The sequence below is a fragment of the Cryptomeria japonica genome, chromosome 11 (assembly GCF_030272615.1).
Source record: "Cryptomeria japonica chromosome 11, Sugi_1.0, whole genome shotgun sequence".
NCBI classification, from domain to species: Eukaryota; Viridiplantae; Streptophyta; class Pinopsida; order Cupressales; family Cupressaceae; genus Cryptomeria; species Cryptomeria japonica.
In genome coordinates this window covers 477390960-477411894 of record NC_081415.1, presented here as the reverse complement: position 1 = coordinate 477411894, position 20935 = coordinate 477390960, and the positions used below count along the sequence as shown (strand labels likewise).

The following is a 20935-nucleotide window of genomic DNA, read 5'->3' as shown; positions in this document are numbered from 1 at the left end:
CTGTTGTTCCCATACAACATTGACATAAAGCCCTTAAAGTTAATACTCAACTTAGGGACTGGAAGAGAAAACTTAAAAAAGACATGGAAGCAATCCAATAGCGAGATAACAAGAATATTGTATCAGAGATTCTTGCAACAAATTATGTTGAATGCAATAATTAGGATAACATTTGCTTTGGTTACACAAATTTCAACCTTTCTTAGTAATTAAATTCTATTGGAATCTAGATTCCCTTGGCAAAATTTAGAACTTCAAGTAAGATATAACCATTTTGATTGCAAATTTTAAATCTCTAAGTGTAATTTAATGTACATTTCAATTCAGTGTCAAAATTTCTTTTACAGAGTTTACAACTTTACATATAGCATAACGCATATTTTGATCTACCATGTTTTTGAATGCTTCTAAATAAAACTTCCAATTTAGTATCAAAGACAATATAGGTTTTGTTCAAGTAGAATGCAATGTGATCAAACATAGATACCCTTGGTATAGCCCTTGAAAGTAGTTCTAGACTAAGAGTTTTGAATTTAGATAAACAAAGTTATGGAGAAGATTTAAAACAATGGAAGGATGTCACTGTTGTTCCCATACAACATTGACATAAAGCCCTTAAAGTTAATACTCAACTTAGGGATTGGAAGAGAAAACTTAAAAAAGACATGGAAGCAATCCAATAGCGAGATAACAAGAATATTGTATCAGAGATTCTTGCAACAAATTATGTTGAATGCAATAATTAGGATAACATTTGCTTTGGTTACACAAATTTCAACCTTTCTTAGTAATTAAATTCTATTGGAATCTAGATTCCCTTGGCAAAATTTAGAACTTTGAGTAAGATATAACCATTTTGATTGCAAATTTTAAATCTCTAAGTGTAATTTAATGTACATTTCAATTCTATGTCAAAATTTCTTTTACAGAGTTTACAACTTTACATATAGCATAACGCATATTTTGATCTACCATGTTTTTGAATGCTTCTAAATAAAACTTCCAATTTAGTATCAAAGACAATATAGGTTTTGTTCAAGTAGAATGCAATGTGATCAAACATAGACACCTTTGGTATAGCCCTTGAAATTAGAATGAAAATAACATTTATTTTTAAGCTTTTTTTGTTAGTAATATATTATGTAGGTATAGATTATTTTTTACATTAATAGAGAGAATTTATACATTGTGCGATTCTATAGCCTACAAAATATTATTCAGTATATATAATACTATCGGCTTAACCATTGATGGAAGTGCTAGTCATAGTTTTTATATATTATATATTTGATATTTGTTCACTGACATGGAAATGGGTGTCTGATCCATAATATAATTAGACCACCATATAGGTAGAGCACTTTAATTATGAAGTTGAACGTAATTTGACATCAAGGTGAGTATGGTTCATAAGGTTTCATGCCTTCATTATTATTGTTGCTATTTCAAGATACAAAGACGACTGCACCGTGCATTTCATTTATTACCTAGTTAACTACTTTGTTTCTCAGAATGAAAGGGTTTTTACTCCGTTCCATCACCTCTCGTCAAAGATTACTCAATTTTGTAGTGGATGAAAAATTATCTGAGCTCCATATTGAGGCTGCAGAGTGGCGACGGTGGCAGGTGCATGAACATAAGATGGGGACACAGAAAATGAGAACTGCTGCAAAATTACTGCCATAACTACCTTAGCTTCAATCATAGCAAAATTCTGGCCTACACAAGCTCTAGGCCCCAGTCCAAATGGCATAAATGCCAACGGATGTTTAGAAGCCTTAGCAGCACCCTCAGCAAAGCGTTGAGGCCTGAACTCGTCTGCATCGTTTCCCCATAGCTCTGGGTCATGGTGGATTGCAATAATTGGAACTGAAAGTTCTATGCCAGCTGGAATGTTGAAGTCTCCCAGCTTCATTTCCTTGTAAGTGTGTCGACTCGTCTGTATTGCGGGGGTATACAATCTCAGAGCTTCATTCAGAATCATTGTCACCTACATAATCAATGAAAAGGATTCATTTATATGGTACATGAACCAAAAAAATAATTTCAAAAGGTGGGAACCATTTAGAGACCATAATGGTGTCGCAAGTATCTATACTTTTCACAGTTCCAATCAAAGAGAGACCTTTCTTCCAAAGTTGGCTTTCCCAATATCCATTATTTAAGTTGAATTCCCACAATTATTTTGAAAACTTCCAAAGAAAGGTATATCTCCGAATTAGAATAGTGAAAACCATAGCTACTTGCAGAGTTGGGCAATTTTATTTCGGATTAGAAATGGAAAGGTGCAGTAATCTTACAATTTTCAACCGGTTGATGGTGTCAGTGTGGGGAACATCTTTTCCACAGACTTCCAGGACTTCTTTTCTAGCTACTTCTTGCCATTCTTGATGCATCTCGAGCAAAACCATGGTCCATGTCAAAAGCGCAGATGATGTTTCATGACCAGCGAAGAAGAAAAATTTGCACTCCTCGATGATCTCTTCAACTGTCATGCACGCATTTTGGGGGCTTCCTGGCTCTTTCTTAATTTTAGCTACCATAATACCCAGCAGATGATTTCTATATCTTTCAGAGTCATCCATGCTCAATGTTCGCTCTTGCCCTTCAATCAACACTTTCGATGACCTGTTTATTTCTCTTCCTAATTTCCAAAGTCGCCTGTTTTTCTTTGTGGGCAACAATCTGAATCAATGCACGACCAACTGATACTTAGATAAATGCATGCACATGCAGTTTAAAGCATAATCTTATAACAAAATTAAAAATCAATTTATAAATTTTGTTTTTAAGCTTTAATGATAATGAGATTCTTCACCAACCGAAGCAAATATTTCCCTGACTTTGAAACCAAACAGGAAGGATCCATGTTAACTAGATTTATGCAACAAAACACAGATGAGATGATTATAACCTCAAAAACCTTAATAATCATCTTGAATTAACGATCACATAGACAACGAACCCTCAAACTAACAATCACCTAGACCGAAACCAGAAATAGAAACTGTACGATAACCAAAGTACTTGCCAATGAAAAGAAAACTGAAAGGGAGATTAAGGTGCTAGCTTACCCGAAACCAGGAATATAAACTGTACGAATAGATTCAATAATCAGATTAAGTTGTTCCACTTGCATGTCAAATATATGCTTTCCTTCAACATAGTGTTAGGATGAAGAAATCGAATTGAAAAACAACAGATAAACACAATTAAATATGCACAACACAAACAACAAGAACACACAGAATTATCGTAGTTCGGCAATTGCCTACATCCACACTTGAAGCAGGGGAATCACTATATTATTCACCAATCTGGTTTACATCTACACAGCTGCAATCAGCTCTGGCAATCAACTTTAGAAAATGAATTACAATCAACTCTTAAAGAGCTTCCAAGAAGAATATGAATAGCCAAGAGTTTTGGCGGCAAACAGGGAAGGAGTCCGTCGGACTTCAACTTCCAACAATCTCCCACTGAAGGCCAACGAACTGCTGCAACAAGTAAATTACCCCACTTAGTTCTGCTATCAGTTATTGGAAAGGCCGAGAGAAGCTCGGTAGAAATCGAACTTCTCCCACTTAACTACTTTAGTGAGTACATTAGCTGGATTCAGATTGGTATGAATCTTGTCTACATGAAACTTGCCTTCTTCAACTATATGGCGAACATAATGATTGTGAACATCAACATGTTTTGACCTCGGCTGAGATGTTTGATGTTTAGTCATAAAAATTGCACTGCTGTTATCACAAAACAAAGCAAAATCTGATTGCTTCAAACCCAACTCGCTGAACAAGAGTTGCAGCCATACCATCTCTTTTGCTCCCTCAGAAAGAGCTATGTATTCTGCTTCCGCGGTTGATTGAGCAACAATATGTTGCAATTTTGAAGCCCAACTAATCGCTGCCCCGACAAATGTGAAAGCATAACTAGAAGTAGACTTTCTTTTGTCTAAGTCAAGGGCAAAATCTGAATCGGTAAACCCTTGCAAAACTGCCTTGTCCTTTCCAAACCATAAACAAAAATCAGAAGTACCTTTGAGATACTTCAAGATATACTTAACCGCCTCCCAATGTGATTTGCCCGGATTAGCCATAAATCTACTCACCAATCCCACGACATGAGCAATGTCCGGTTGAGTAGACACCATAGCATACATGAGGCTTCCAACTGCAGATTTGTATGGAATTTTATCCGTAAACTCCTTATCTTCTTGTGTTTTAGGACACAAATGAGAAGACAACTGAAAATGAGAGGCTAAAGGTACACAAATAGATTTAGCATCCGCCATACTAAATCTATCCAAGACTTTTTTAATGTAGTCTTGCTGAGATAGTTTGAGTTCTCTCTTTTTTCTATCCCGAAAAATAGTCATTCCTAAGATCTTCTTTGCTGCCCCTAAATCTTTCATGGCAAATTCCTTTGCTAAATGAGTCTTAAGTTCACTCACAATCCTCATGCTTGTGCCGGCTACGAGCATATCATCCACATAAAGGAGAAGAATGACAAATTCGCCATTAGGAAGCTTCTTGTAATAAATACAAGGACCAGACTCGCTGCGAGTAAACTTGTAATCAATCATGAATTTGTCAAATTTAAGATACCACTGCTAGGGGGCTTGCTTAAGCCCATACAAACTGCGTTTCAATTTGCAATAAAGGTGTTCCTACCCCTTTTTAATGAACCCTTCCGGCTGATGCATAAATAACTCCTCATCAAGGTCGCCATGGAGAAATGTCGTCTTCACATCCAGCTGTTCAAGTTCAAGATCCCACGCTGCAACTAATCCCAATACTACTCGGATGGTAGTCATTTTAACTACTGGCGAAAAAATTTCTTTGAAGTCGAGGTCTTGATGCTGAGCATATCCCTTTACAACCAGTCTCGCTCGAAATCGTTTGTGACCATCGGCTTCATCTTTTAGTTTATACACCCATTTATTTCTCAATGCCTTTCTGTCAAGTGGAAGTGGCACCAAATCCCATGTCTGATTTCTCACAAGTGCATCCATTTCTTCGCACATTGCAGCGTGCCAATTATCATGGTTTGCATTTTTACAAGTCTCTTTGTATGTTGCAGGCTCTGTTTGATCAGAGATGAGAAAAGAAGGTTCAACCTCTTCACAAAATAGTAAGTTATAATCGGAGAACTTCGCAGGAGGTCGCCTCTGTCTGGTTGATTTTCTCAATTGACTCTCTGTTTCAGTAGTAGAGTCATTCGATTTTTGTGTTCCTTGTTTAATCACATTAATATCACTCCCATTGTCTTTGTTTGCATTTCCTGTAATGTCCCTATTTTTGAGTCTGGTAATGACTCTGTCTGCAGGGTTATCAGAAGCTTGTGGATTTTTATCCACATTGTGTGAAGGCCGATCAGAAAAATCCCTCTTGTTCTGCATGGGAGAGAGATGACACTGCTATGGGTTCACAGAGGAGGTCACACCAAGATTGACCCCGCGACCATGTGAATTTTGCTGGGGGTAGTGACCACGTGAATGGTCTTCCACAAGATCATCACCGTCAGCGGCATATGTCTGTGGTTGCAGTGAACCCATGGAGTGGGCCTGCGGAGAGAAAGAGGGAGCGACTGGGGGGTCGCGGGAAGTTTGTAAAGAGGGCCCACGTGGTGGGGAGGCATGGTAACCAGCAGGGAGCTCGCGGGGAGAGTAGGTTGCGGGAGGAGCATGGGGAAGGCAGCAAGGAGCTGCGGAAGACTCCCGGGAAGGACTGCGGGCTACGGGGTGTGGGTATAGCTGTCGTGGAGGGTGAGGTGTATGCCGTGGGGAGAATATTGAGTTTGCAGGGTATGGTGGTGTTGGAGACCACCGTTGAGTGTGCCCAGCCAAATGTGAGCCAAAATCACTATGAGATTGATCTTCCAAGTTTCCTTCAACATTGGTGTTATTTTGAGGAGGATTTGCTCTGTTTTGCATACTCTCAAATTCTGAATTAAATGAAGACCAAACATTTTCAACACTCACTTCATCATTCTCAGTCTGAGAATTATATTCAACAGATGTAGATGTCATAGGAGCTCCCACTGAATGAGAGACCGGAGGTAGAGCGCTGGTAGTCGCATTCTAAAATAGAGACATAGGAACATATTCTGTCTCTAATTTACTTGCATCTTGCAGTGCGGGAAAGGCGGTTTCATGAAAGACTACATCCCTGCTGCAAACAATCTTTTTGTGAACTGGATCCCATAATCTAAAACCAAACTGCTCTTCTCCATACCCCACAAAGATACATTTCAGTGACTTTGGATCCAATTTCGTTCGCTTTTCCTTGGGTATATGCGAGAAGGCTTCGCATCCAAACACATGAAGATGCGAATATGAAATCCTCTTCCCTTGCCATTCCTCTTCCGGAATATCAAAATCCAATTTAGATGATGGACTTCGGTTAATTAAATACACTGCTGTGTTACACGCTTCTGCCCAAAAATCTTTGCCTAAACCTGCATTAGACAACATACATCGTGCCTTCTCAAGGATTGTTCTATTCATCCTCTCGGCTGCACCGTTTTCTTGAGGAGTGAATGGAACAACCTTGATTCTTCTAATCCCATTATCAGCACAAAAATTATCAAATTCATGTGAACAAAATTTCCCACCGTTATCTGTTTGTAAGCATTTAATCCTATGCCCAATCTGATTTTCAACTAATGCCTTGAAAATTTTAAATTTTGAAAACACTTCTGATTTCCTAGAAAGTATATAAATCCATACTTTTCTTGTGCAATCATCAAGAAATGTTACAAAATAGTTAGCTCCTCCAATGGAGGTTACCTGGGTTGGTCCAAAAACATCCGAGTATACAAGCTCCAGCAATGTTGTCTTTGTGTCACGCCCACCTTTCAAAAAACTGACTCTCTTTTGTTTGCCATAGAGGCAGTGTTCACAAAAGGCTAAGTCCACAAGCTTGAGGCCCGGTAGCTGATTTCTTGTATGCATAATATGGAGACCTTTCTTGCTAATGTGCCCAAGTCTTTGATGCCAAAGATCCGCTTTGCTGTCCTCAATCACCATTGCAGCTCCCACTTCACCATGAGTCTTAAAAATGTAAAGATTTCCCACTTTATTACCATTTGCAATTAGCATGGTACCATGTGTTACTTTCCATGTATCTAGAAGAAGATTGACATTTAGACCTTGACCAAAGAGCTGTCCGACGGATATCAAATTCCGCTTCAATTTTGGGACATGGCGAACATCTTTGAGTAGCCATGTTTTACCACCTTCTAATGGCAGCAATACATCCCCTTTGCCTGTAATTTCACAAGCTTTGTTATCTCCTAAAAAGACATTGCCAAATTGCCCTTCATGGTAGTTGATGAATGCTTCAAGACATGAGGTAGCATCATAGGAGGCATCGGAATCAAGCACCCATGAATCCGAAGTAGTGTGGGTTGTTGAAAGGATTAAGACGCTACCATCTTTATCATAAACGGTATTTGCTTCACTGTCCCGCACTCTCTCTTGTGCTCTTTTGAAATTTCTGCAATCCTTTTTCACATGACCCACTTTGCCACAAAACCAACATTCACCATTTCTGTTTCTAGACTTTGATCTCTTTGCTGATTTCGAACGTCTATGGTAATTATTTCTACCTCTGTTATGACTTCTACCTCTATTATCGGTGCTAACCACCGTTAAAGCTTCACCGGATGAAGGTTCATCATTCTTTCTTCTCAAATCCTCGTTGAGAAGAGTAGCTGCTACATCATTAAAAACTAATTTATTTTTACCAGATATAGATGTGCTAACTGCTATTACAACACCATCCCAACTGCTTGGTAAAGAACACAATAACAAAACAACCTTGCTTTCATCATCTTGTGTCATCCCCACCAAAGTCGCTTGACTAATAAATGTATTAAATTCATTGATGTGGTTTGCCATAGCACAACTTTCCTTCATTTTCAGTTTGTACAAGCGCTTGATAATAAAAACTTTATTTGCAGTCGAAGCCATTTCATACATGGCTGAAAGTCTATCCCATACTTTTTTTGTTGTTGCATCACCCGTGACATTGAAGAGAACATTATTGGACAACGAGAGAGATTGTCGCTCTCGCGTTTTTGTCCAATTTTATAAAATCTTAGTTAGCCATCCCAATTGGTTTCTTTGCTATCCCTTCAAGAGCGATTGAAAGGTCTTGCTTTATTAGCAAAGACTCCATCTGCACTTTCCATAATCCGAAGCTCTGACCGGAGAACTTCTCTATCTTCGATTCTTCCATGATTCTGGAAATTCAAACACCAAAATCTAAACAACGATCTAACCTCGCTCTGATACCAATTGTTAGGATGAAGAAATCGAATTGAAAAACAACAGATAAACATAATTAAATATGCACAACACAAACAACAAGAACACACAGATTTATCATGGTTCGACAATTGCCTACATCCAGACTTGAAGCAGGGGAATCACTATATTATTCACCAATCTGGTTTACACCTACACAGCTGCAATTAGCTCTGGCAATCAACTTTAGAAAATGAATTACAATCAGCTCTTAAAGAACTTCCAAGAAGAATATGAATAGCCAAGAGTTTTGGCAGCAAACAGGGAAGAAATCCGTTGGACTTCAACTTCCAACACATAGTTGCTTCCAAAGGCTGTTCGGGAAATAATATCTGCTGTTAAAGTCGCGAAACTCTTTTGACACTTCAATCTCTCTCTCTGAATCATAACCGATTGTTTCCTTCCACCTTTTTATCATATCCTAAGCGCTGTCCGCTACTATGGGAACCATCCCCTGCAACCACCACCACCACCACCATGTCTTTAATTTTAAACTCTAAAGAAAAGCATTCATGGTTATATTGTAAATTGTAAGGCTGAATCACCTTTAACTGTTCTATGTAGAAAGCTGGGTTGATTATTCTTCTGTGCTTTGCCCATTCCTCGCCGTCCAAAGAACCGAGCCTACCTCCCATCAGCTGCCTCGTTATACGGTTTAGAGGCGGCTTTTCATAATGTCCGAACTTGGTGGAAAGAATTTCTTTAACGAGCTCCACATCTGGGATGTTCACCTTCGCTTTCGTACCAAATCAGTATACGAAGAACCGCCCTGTTTTCAAAACTGACTAACTTCAACACAGGGCTTAAATTTTTTAGCTTTGCATACTTTTTGAAATAGAAAATCTTAAGCAGCCATTTTATCAAATGCTGACTACTTTTTAACATTAGAAAAATGATCAGTAGTTGATCTAACAGACAGTCTTATTTTATAAAATTACAAATATGCCTGATTGTTAAGTATGACTAACTTCGACTAATTATTCCATTAACTGAAAAAGAAGAAGAGACAGTCACACCATATTTGTTAACACTGGCGTAATAATGGGGCAGAACTCGGGGTACTATTCGATGAGAAAACTCCATTGGCTTCGATTTGGCTTCATCAATCATCTTCATCATCTCTGGAAGATTGCCATTGAGTAGTTTGTAGGAAGGGCCCCTCATACCCTGAGCTTCAAAACACCTTGTATGTTGTCGAGGCCTCCACCATATGGCTCTCGCTATTTTCACCATCACATGTGCCAAGCTTAACACTACACCCCATATCAAAATGCCTCTCCATCCACTCATTTCCATTGCCATAATTCAGAATGGACCACCTTTCTTCTTGTTCTGAATGCAACTTCTGCTCCCTTGTTCTGTGTGGATGGACTGAGTGAATTTGTTGTGAGCCTTCTTTCCACATGAACAAATGTGCAGATATCCTTCTATAAAGTGGATGGAGTGAGGTGTTCCCCACTCTAACTCAGCACTGTTACGATCAATGCGATGTACAATTTTTGACCTTGGAATTGCATTGTTACAGTGGAGTGTTCCCCACTCTAACATCGCACGTATTCAACTTGGAATTGCATGCCTTCGGTAATTGGATAAGATTTTTGAACTATTCAAATTTCAATATGCTGGAGAGATTGTGACACGCACCATAGCAACGTTTGGGTTCAATTTTTTTAAAAAGTTGACTTAAAAGTTTTCTAGTTTTTAATTAATTTTCTTATTTAATAATTTTAGCATATATATATATAAATTCATATTGTATAGATGTGAATAGATCCAACAGTGATTACGTACCATCATTTTATCGATTCTCATTTTATCGGTTTGTTCAATGTTATCACTATACCAGTAGAGCTTGTATATACTCTAGGAGATGGTTCCATCATATTATTTTTCTCGGTCTTCATATTTCCATACCGTCCATCAAATATCACTCTAGAACGATTACTATATTGGTAGCCAAATTTTGTTGTTACATTTCTTAATGTTTATTGGTAAATTTTATGGAAATTTTTTAAATATAATTAATTTTTAAATAATTATACTTCTTCTTATGTGAATATAAGTTAACCTCCCTTTCTTTTCTTAATTTGATATTTTTGTTAACATCAAGTATAAATTGAACATTAAATCATATATCTTCTAGCTTATAACATACTTAATCTAGATTATTATTATTATTATATTACACTTGCAATCTTGTCCTCTAAACTGAATCACATCCTTTATCTCCCTAATGTTTAAAGTTTATGTTGCAAAAAGAAACAATTACCATGAAAACCTTTCAAATATCACCTATAAAAATAATGATAATCCTTTCCTGATTTGGCTCTTACTATGGTATAAATAGGAATTTCTCAAGATTATGAACATGAATACATATGTACGATCTAAGATTTCAATAAAGACAATGAGAAAAATAGAAAAGAAAAAGTAACATTTGGACAAAGGTTATAATCTAGGTCTTATATAACCAAGTCTTGTAATTCCAAAGTTAGGGCAATAATGCTAGATATATACTAGGAGCATTTTTAGGACTAGTTAAAATGAAATTTCAAAACATAAAGGAAAATTTCAAAGGTAGGAAGGTATGATCATTAGGCTCTGATACCAAATGTAATGACACTTTTCAACCTAACTTAATTAATTATTTGCAGCGGAATTAATAGATTAAATGTTAATGTAGAGTTCATTAATTAAAGGTAATTATCATTAAATTATATGTAAATGATAATAATTATAAAGTAAATTAATAACACAATAAATGAAATAACATAACCACTTAATTCAACCATATCATTGGAAAATCATATATAAAGCACTCTCAATATCTTATAGCATCAAGGTTTTCCGATACTTATCTTACTCTGGAGCACTTGGAATAGTCATTCTCACTCCAAGAAGATTCTAGTGGCCTTGGGTCCTTTATGACTATGGCACCCCACGGAGGAAACCAGTTCTTACAGAACCAATCATGTTATCTACAATTCAAAGGAATAGTCATAGGTTTAGGCTCTTTTATGGCAAGTAAGCACTCCAGGAGGACATATTCTTACACATAACCTTGCATGCCTTCACGACATGAAATAAACATAGCCCTGGCTAGGAACTCCCGAGTGTACATCGTACCCCGAGTTGGACACATGCTGTGTGCCCCTTCTCCAATGCCCATGCCAACCAATGAACTTAACCTTCATTCCTTTGTGCCCTCTAAATTCCTATATTTCCTCCCATGCCCATAGCCCACCAAGCCACCTTCTTCTTCTTCCTTAAGTGATCTCCATGCCCCCTCCCAAGTCTCACATAAATGATTTATATAACCTTTTCAAGGGTAGTTTCCAAACCATCACACCCTTTCAAAAATGCCACCTTTAGTTGTCCTTTAATAATTATAATTATTCCTCTCTCTTAAGAGAGTTTGTCATTAACATTATTTATTAATATTTATTTAAACCAAAGGATTATAATATCCTTTATTTTTATCTCCCTTTTTAATTTTTTAAAGGGTTATTTCATTACTTTATCTTCTCTTAGTGAAATAGTCACATAACACCAATGCCCTTTTTCCAAGAAGATCTGGCACTTTTGGTGGGAAGTTTGGAAATAGGCATGCTCGCATGTTTCCTCTTTGGCTGAATTTTGGGGTCATTGGGGTAAGGCCCCTGTTAGGACTCCTTTCCTTCAAGTTATCCGAGTTCTTGGCCCCACCTTTATCATCTGGCAACTTTGGTTGGAGAGGGTTCGAATAATTTTTCATGATGCTGGAATGGTTTTTCAACACTTGTGGTGGAAAGTTATTCATTCTCTTGGTGAGACTGCCTTGACTAAATGTGGCTTGGCTGGAGTTGTGGATCTTGGAGAGGTTGATATTTGTAATCACCTCAAATTTTTCGAATGGCCAACAACTTAATAATGTTGGATGGCAGTTTGCTTTGGTTATTAGACAGATTCTTTGGTTGTGTAGTTCATTGGATTTTGTTTCTTTTCGTCACACTTCTAGAGAATGGAATTGAGTTGTAGATTGTTTGGCCAAATGGACTTTTGACCATCTACAACGCTGGAATATTGTGGAGAGGGGACAATTATCTTCGGATTTGTCTTATTTGCTGGGCCGCTTAGTACAAAATGATCGAGTTGTGCAATTTTTTGTCCTTGTTGGGCGTTTGGCCCTTCTTGCTTTGTACCTCCTTTATGTCTTAATAATTTTTTATCCCTCTTTTAGTTTTCTACATCTAGGTTTTTTTCAATTATTTGGTTCCTAAAATCGACCCTTTTATCTTTTGTCTTATTATGTGTATCCTTTTCAATATGAGTAGCAAATGTAAGGATTTTTATGGAGTGCAGGATGATCCTATGCAACCGATTTCTTCTCAGGACTAAGATCTCTCACTTTCAATTACTAAGATATAAACAGAAGGACTACTACGAGCTTGAAAGTTGGTGTGGAAAAAATTGTACTCCTCAGTTGCACTTGCAAAAATGCTAAACAAAAAGGTAGTGAAAAATGTAAAAAAAGTGGTACATGCATTGAGTTCTCAGTTAGGAAGGGCGGGCTTTGCTTCATTAAGTTACCTAGGATGATTTGCTTCATAAGGTAAAGCAACTTGGAAAATATGATAATTTATAAGGGTGTTAGGCTTGCTTCGATTGTTTCCAAACAAAAGCTTCTTTCGAGAAAGCCATGAAATTAAGTTTTTATCAGTACTTAGAACACAATTTTTATTAATGAACATCAATCTGAATAGATGTCAGCATGTTAGAAGAGCCACAACTACCTCACGTCAAGATACAATTGATAGATAATATAGAAAACTTCAAATCTCATATATAAGCTATACAAAAAATTAGTTAGAATTTCATTCAAGAGAATTGGCGCATAAAGTTTTGTTTATTGAATTTTGTGCATAAGTTATTGTGAGGCTGTGGTGATTGGGAGTGGCACTTATTACTGCAACATCTGAAAAAAAATCCATTTTCAATTATTCTACGATGGATGTCCATACCCTGTTCTGAAGCTTCAAATTGATCATAGGTGCATAGGATGCTGGTTTGCATTCTAAATCTTTTTCAACAAACACATTTTGGACATGTTTCTCAAACAACTATTCCTTCAGTTTAAATAGCTTGTGTATGCTTCCACTTTTGATACACTTTTACAATATATGTGGATACAGAGAAAGAGGGAGAGTGGGGGGTCATGAGATAATATTTTGTTGAGGCATGAGATAACATGTCTACCCTATATGTGGGAACCCCTCTATCTTTATACATGTGTATATTAATACGCGTATATGCCTCTATGAATGCATCACACACATGTATTGTATATATGTATGCATGTCTACCACATTGGTGTGACTGTCTAGGGTGGTTTGAAATGGATGTAAGAAACCTACATAAAGTTGGAATAAATGAATGCCTTATACAGTTATGTAATTCCTTTAACACTAATGACAAATAGTTATCTATATCACATTCAAGCCTGACAGTGACAGTCTGAGTACGCATGTGTGCAAAATGTGGAAGCATAGACAAGACACATGAATTGTTTGAAGAATGTCACCTCTAACCATATCCCTATATAGAATAAACACATCCACAGTGCAAAAAACATTAGAAACCCAACAAAAATTTTCCCTGCTTGTTGCTCATTTGTCACAAGAATTTTCTCCTAAAATTTGTTAATCAAATACGCAAAAAACTTGTGGCAAAAATATGAAGGGAGAATCAGGAAAAAATTAATGAAAAATTACATTTTAAAAATCAATGCACAACTTCCAACAAACAAAATATTAGTGTTTGGTGAAGCGAAAAATAATTCTCTACCCTTATGGGTAGGATATTATATAAATTTCCTCTTGAAATTATTAAAGAACATTTCAGAAGTGTCTTGTTCATGGCATTGGATGCATAGTTATCTATTCTAAAAATTCAACTGAATCAAGATTCACAATAGAAAAATCGACAATAAAAGAAATTTGATTATTGTCAACAATAATACTCTTGGTTTCATAGACTCATGGTCTCATTAACATCATAAAAACTCATTCATTCCAAACTGTGAAAACTATAGACTTGATCAAATAAAATTTATCACTAAAATGTGGGCAAAAGAGTCTGAAGGGTGGTGAGCCAAATGTGTTCTTTCTTCTAGTGAAGTAGTCTGAATTATCCAACCTAACCAAGAAAACATGATGTGCTACGAGCATATGAAAGGCCAGTAGAAAGCTGCTAAATGGGTTGAAATATATCTTGATTTTGGCTCATTATTCATCAAAAAAAGCATAGTTGGTTTTGTGTTATGTTTATTTGTTGTTGTTATATGTATATATGTATACATATAACAATCACAACTAAAATTAAAATAACAAACCAACTATACACACACACACACACACACACACACACACACACACATAAAATTCTCATTGTTGGTTTTATTTTATGTTTAGTGGTATATATATATATATAACTACAAATAAACAAAAAAAAAACCAACAAAGAGAATATAGATATATATCTTCTTGTTGTTTGTTTTTTGTCCTATTTTCTATATGTTGTGTTTTTGTTTAGTTGTTGTTATATATATATATATTTATTTTTTCAATTTCTTTGGGATTGTCCCTTAGCTCCTCCTTGGTTTTTCATTTTATTTTTTAAAACATTTAATTTTAATTTTTAGTGTCTATTCTTGTTATATTCTTTAGCTTCCCCTCTTTTCTTATTGGTCTTGTCAGCCTTCCTTGATCTTTGTGGCTCCTCACTCCCTCTTTTTAGCATCCATGGTCTACTTCTTGGATATTTTTCACTTCTGCATGCTCTCTATTTTCATCCTGATGATGGATCACGAAGAGTGATCTGAAACATTGATGCAAAAATTCACAAACAATCTAATCTGAAAAACCGCTGATTAATATCAACATTATATGTTAAATTGGTCCTATGGAGGGCTAAAATCAATACTTGTAAATTGAATTTGAAGTGTCCGCAGTAGATGGCGATAGAAAAGTGGTCCCTTGGCCTGTGCGCTTGATACACAAACCCTTCCATGTATAACCTTCTATTTATTATTCTCCTTCATCCTCCCCTCTCTCTTATATGATCATATTGGATTATAATAATAATGGAAATGTTGTGTGACTGTAGTTTGCCTCACATTTTGCTGCCCCTACATCAATTTTGGGCAAATAACAGAGATAGTGGATGAGGGTTCTGAAGGTAAGGTTTGCTTAAATAAATTCTAAGCAAGAAATTTATATTTATTGGATGGAAAGGCTGAATAGTTAAAGTTGACGTAGAATGCCCATTCGTTGGAGTGATTTATGTTGCACTGTGCTTTTTATACAGGGTGTTGTGCATAGTGCTATTCGTGGTTGTACCGAAACAAGATGCGGGAAATGTATAACTTGTCGGAGAGCCCCTGTAACGATTGTCTGGTCTATTGTTGTTGCAAAACATGCGCATTGCCCCAGGAATACAAAGAAATTAAACGCAAAGTATCATGCTCTTGGTAATATGCATTTCTCTCATTACCTTTTTACTTTTACAATCTTCAACTTGTTTTGACGTTGATTTGGGTTTTTTGTTTTGTTTTTGACCTTGTTGCAGCTTGGATAGGTAATTTGGATAAGCAGTTGGATGAGATGAGTACCTCCACGAAAACTCCTTGGCATCCAAATATGGCAAAATAATTCCCAGCTCATGATATTTTTGTTTCATCAAAGATTTGGGAATTCCAACGACTGTTCTGAATATATATTTATCTCTGGATTGGCTATTGTAGTGGTTGTTTTTTATTAAAGAAAAAGCAGGCTTTGAAGGGACTTGATGTTGGCATATGTGCAAGAGTATGATGACATGATGATATTGTATGTTGTCATTGATGTCAATATGCTGAGAAGTGAACCGGTATATTGAAGTTAAGCAAGTGGCAAAGAGAACCAGTATGGTGGTGTAAACCGGTATATGTGCAATAAGTGAACTGGTATGATGTTGTGAACTGGAACCGGTATGTCAGAATGAGAACCGGTACATGGAATGTGGTAGACTACCGGTTGGTAGTCTTAGCTTCAGGGTTTCCGATTGAAGTGTTCCAAGCCCGTGTGATTCAACCGATGACATTATGTGACGAGTTAGAATTGTAATGGAGATCAGATTGTGTTGCCACATCAGTCTCGTGCACGTGAAGGATCGTGCATGAAGGAGATTGATCCTATCTACCTTGGGAATGTGTGAATTCTTTGCAAATGGTGGAGAACGCCACGTGATGGGTTATTGCCTCCATGAAGCGGTGAAGAACAAACGATGGAGAATGCCTTGAGATCTGTTCAAGACCGTTGTATTCAAATGCAAAGTGCTCAATGGTCAGGATTGAACCAATTAATTACTCAACCTAAGTGTTTAGGGTTTAGGGTTTATGCTGCCGACCTATCTGCATTCTATAAGGTCGATGTTGTGTTTCATGTTGAGGTTGTTTGCAAATGTTGTGTGTGTATCTAAGTGCAGAGATACGTGATTCTTGCTAGACCAGATGAGAGGATTGATACCTGCATAGTGTGTATGCAGAAGGAAGGAACTAAAGCGGATCTACATTGGCATTGAGTGCTATTACCAGATCATTGTAATACCTGTTGATCTTTAACTACTTCAATAGTTGTAAAATCCCTTAACCAGGTAGCTTTAACCAACTTGCTATAAATCCTTTAATAGGATGACTCAAAGCCATTGAGTTCATAAAATCCTCTGACAAGGTAACCTCTAATAGGGTTTAACCCTTAACCGAATATTCTAGCCATCCCTTAACCGGGTGATCTCTAACAGGATCGGTTCCTAATAGAACCTATTGTAACAGTCTTTAACTGAACTAGGCTCCCAATAGAGTGGACTTCTAAAGAGTTTAAAAATAGCTTGTGGGTATTACATTTCTGATGATAGATTATCTGTTTATGCATAAGGACAAAATGGAAATGAGGAAGTAAGTTGTGTGGAAAGCCAAGAAGATTGACCAGTTCATGTCTTTCACAGTCACACTATGTTTAACTGGTAGTAGTCTGATTTGAACCGGTGTTAGAGATTGCCAGTAGTTTACAGTCTGCAATCAAACCAGTTAGGGAAAATATTTTTGTGCCTATACTAATTCACCCCCCCCTCTCAGTACCGGTTTGGTACTCACCATTCATCATTGAGTTATCAATTGGTATCAGAGCGTCCTCCAGGTCCTCTGTGTTGTAAGCTTAACTGCTTGAGGGAAAGATCCCATTGTAATGATGAAGAGGGAAGGTCCAAAGTTCAACAGAGATAACTTTAAAATATGGAAGGACATAATAAAGATATACATCAGAAGCATGGGTGCTCAACATTGGAGCTATGTTGAGAACGTTTATGTTATCCCTACCGTTACTCTCACCAATGACCAAAAGAGAGAGATTCAAGAGAATAGGAAACTCATGGAAGCCCTAATCAGTAGCTTATCTGACATTGAGTTTATTGATGTCCAAGATAAAGACAATCCCAAAGAAGTATGGGAAACTCTGGAGAATATCTACGGCGATGATGAGCATGTAAAACAAGCTAAGGAAGAAAACCTTAGAGGGAAGTTTGAAGACATGTGAATGGTTGAAGGTGAGACCATTCAACAATATGGTATATGAATCAAAACTGTTGTTGGAGATATCAAGAGTGCAGGTGGTAAAATAGAATATTCCACTATTGTCAGCAAAGTTTTGAGATCCTTATTACCGGTCTATGCAATAAGGGTTGCTGCTATTTAGGAGTTGAGATCTATAGACAAGACTAAGGTATCCCTAGACTCCATCATTGCAAAGTTGACAGCCTATGAGCTAAATAGTTTTGATGGCAGTATTCAGAAGACTAAATCAACTTTTAGAGCATCTGTTGCACCGTCCAGGAAAGGAAAAGAAGCAAGCACCAGTGGTGAACTGAGACAGAGTAGAGAAATGGATGATGAAGAGATTTTGATTTAATTTGAAGCTCTTCTTGCCAAGAGACTTCCTAAGGGAACCAACAAATACATAGGTAAGCTTCCTTTGAAATGCTTTTTTTGTAACCGGATAGGACACATCGCTATAAACTGTCCTAATGGTGATAGCAAGGACAAATCGGAAAGGTTCAAGAAATTGAAAGTAGGAAACCGGAGAAACTGTTTTGTAGCAGTTGATGAAGGTGTCATAGATGAGGAATCAGAAGATGAAGAAAATGAAGATATTGTGTTTGTTGCAGTCAAGGAAGATGTGTTAGACAAAAAGGTTCTTGTCTCCTGCTTTGATAATTCAAATGAGTGGATTATTGACAGTGGTTGCTCTCACCATATGACTGGTGACCAGAGCAAGTTTATATCCTTGGAAGAGTATGATGGTGGTGTGGTTCGTTTTGGTAATGATGCACCATGTATGGTCAAAGATAGAGGGTCCATCTCTCTAAATGGAAAGAGAAGTGCTGACAATGTGTATTGGGTGGAAGGTCTCAGACACAATCTATTGAGTGTTGCCCAGCTGAATGACGGTGGACTCACTCTAGAATTCAAAAAAGTAGTCTGCAAAATCAAAGGAAAGAATGGTGAATTGATGGCCATCGGTATGCAGACCAAAGGTAACATATTTAAGCTAAAGGCAAATATAAGTTCATGTCTTATGGCTAAGTTTGATGATAACTGGATATGGCATAGGAGACTTTGCAATGTAAACTTTGATAACATAGTTAAGGCTAGTAAGATCAAGGCAGTTAGAGGACTGCCGATGCTATGCAAACCTAAAAATCCTTTGTGCAGAGAATGTCAACTGGGGAAAATGTCTTCATCAACCTTCAAAGGTAAATCTTTCACTGCAAACAACTTACTTGATCTTGTGCATACTAATTTGTGTGGTCCTATGAAAACTAGGAGTGTGCAAGGAGATAGGTATTTTATGATTCTTACAGATGATTGCTCAAGAATGATGTGGGTCACATTCTTGAAGGACAAATCTGAAGCATCTGGAAAGTTCAAAGCCTTCAGAGCACTGGTAGAAAAGGAAAGTGGTAGAAGAATCAAATGCCTTAGAACTGATCAAGGAGGGGAATTCACTTCCGGTGAATTCAATAAATATTGTGAAGAGAATGGCATCAAGAGGAAACTGTTTGCCCCCCAGACTCCACAACAGAATGGCTTAGCAGAGAGGAACAATCCGACTGTGGTTGAAGTGGCTAGAACTATGCTAATCCAAGGAAAATTTGCTCACACCTTTTGGAGAGAAGCGGTGAGCACTGCAGTCTACACAATGAACCGGGTACTCATCAAGAAAGGAAAGGATAAGACTCCTTATGAGTACTGGACCGGTAAGACACCAGTGGTAAGCTACTTTAGAGTGTTTGGTAGTAAATGTTACATCAAGAGGAGTGAACATTAGAGCAAGTTTGATGCCAAATGTGATGAGGGAATATTCCTAGGGTATTCCACTAAGAGAAAATCTCTCAAATGTTTCAACAATAGGACTCAGAGAATTGTTGAAAGCATCAATGTTAGGGTTGATGAAAACTCTGAGAAATCTGAGGAAACCGATAGAGAGCATGTAGGAGATGAACCGGTAGTAACCTTCTGGGAACCGGTTGCAAATTTGCCTAGTACCAACAACTATGCTCCTACACCGGTAGATGCTGATGAAGATGAGGATGATGAACAAAAGCAAGAGGAAGCTGTTAAGAATATACCTAGGTATGTCAAACTCAATCATGATCCAAAGCAAATCATAGGAGACAAAGATGCAGGAATTCTTACAAGAAGAAAGGTCAGAGAAAACTCATGTATGATCTCTAAATTTGAGCCTAAATCATTCAAAGAGGCACATAAAGATGAATATTGGATCAAGGCAATGGAAGAGGAACTTGATCAGATAGAAAAGAATGGTACATGGTCCTTGGTACCCAGACTAGAGCATAAAAATGTCATTGGTACCAAATGGGTTTTCAGAAACAAGCTGAATGAAGATGGGACAGTGATAAGAAACAAAGCCAGACTGGTGTGTAAGGGGTATGCTCAAGAAGAAGGAGAAGACTGTGGAGAAACCTTTGCCCCAGTAGCTAGATTGGAAGGAGTTCATATGCTTCTTGCATATGCAACTTTTAAAGGATTCAAGGTATACCAAATGGATGTAAAATCTGCATTCCTAAATGGAATACTTGAAGAAGAGGTGTATATAGAGCAACCAGATGGGTGTGCCCTATCAGAAGATAGTGACATGGTGTGTAGGCTACATAAAGCCTTGTATGGACTAAAGCAGGCACCTAGAGCATGGTATGAATGCTTGCATTCCCATCTTGTGAAGATTGGATTTGAAAGAACAAGTGAAGATATCAATATCTACTTGAAATCAGAAGGAGATCAGATTCTGATCTGTGAAGTATTTGTTGATGACATCATCTTTGGAGGAGATGACAAGATGAGTCATGATTTTGCTGATGAGATGAAGAAGGAATTTGAGATGTCACTCATAAGGGAGATTAAGTTCTTCATTGGACTGTAGATTCAACAAATGAAAGATGGAATCTTTATTACTCAGTCCAAGTAAGTCAAAGAGGTGTTGAAGACCTTTGCAATGGAAGACAGTAAACTGGTTAGTACACCAATGGTGA

The 20935-nt window shown here is 37.3% G+C and overlaps 1 pseudogene; it reads right to left on the bottom strand.

The window, feature by feature from the left end:
* Window positions 1-1511: 1511 nt before the first annotated feature.
* On the bottom strand, window positions 1512-9618 carry LOC131860251 (cytochrome P450 734A1-like; annotated as a pseudogene).
* Between the last annotated feature and the right edge of the window lie 11317 nt (window positions 9619-20935).